Genomic DNA, 459 nt, shown 5'->3' with positions numbered 1-459 from the left:
GTGAGTAGAGTGAGGTGTGAGGGGGCAAAGCAGAGGGGTCTGGGGATGCAGTGCAGCCCAGCGAGAGTGGGAGCACTAGCTGCTAGAGCCTAGCCTGGCACCTTGGTCCCCGAGGGGAGCCCAGGCACACACTGAACCTGGCTGCTGTTCAAGAGCGGCTGTCAGGGCTGAGATTAGCATGAAGGTTATTTTCAGTCAAATATTTCTACAGCCCACCCCTTTCCCCTCCCTTAAAGTGATTGGATTTCTTTTTTCCCACAGTGCTCTGGAAGAGAGGAGGAGAGGAACAAGGCAGGGGAGAAGGGGTGCCTGGGTGCCCTGTGAGGGACGGCTGCTTTGTGTCCATCCAGCCCAGGACGACGTAGCCCCAGCTTCCACACTGGCCTGGGTCTTGCCCAGGCCAGGTGTCCTGAACAGCTGTGAGAGCTCCAGGCACTCATCTCCTTGTGGAGCGGCAGG

General features: G+C 58.6%; 1 protein-coding gene across 1 annotated transcript in view; it reads left to right on the top strand.

The window, feature by feature from the left end:
* Nucleotides 1–459, top strand: part of LOC103807475 (acetyl-coenzyme A synthetase 2-like, mitochondrial) — a 12,253-nt gene that overhangs the window by 1,093 nt on the left and 10,701 nt on the right. The window lies entirely within an intron of this gene.

Source organism: Acanthisitta chloris, unplaced genomic scaffold, assembly GCF_000695815.1.
Source record: "Acanthisitta chloris isolate BGI_N310 unplaced genomic scaffold, ASM69581v1 scaffold13208, whole genome shotgun sequence".
Lineage (NCBI taxonomy): Eukaryota > Metazoa > Chordata > Aves > Passeriformes > Acanthisittidae > Acanthisitta > Acanthisitta chloris.
The sequence above is the reverse complement of the archived record's forward strand: the minus strand, read 5'-3'. Positions and strand labels throughout refer to the sequence as shown.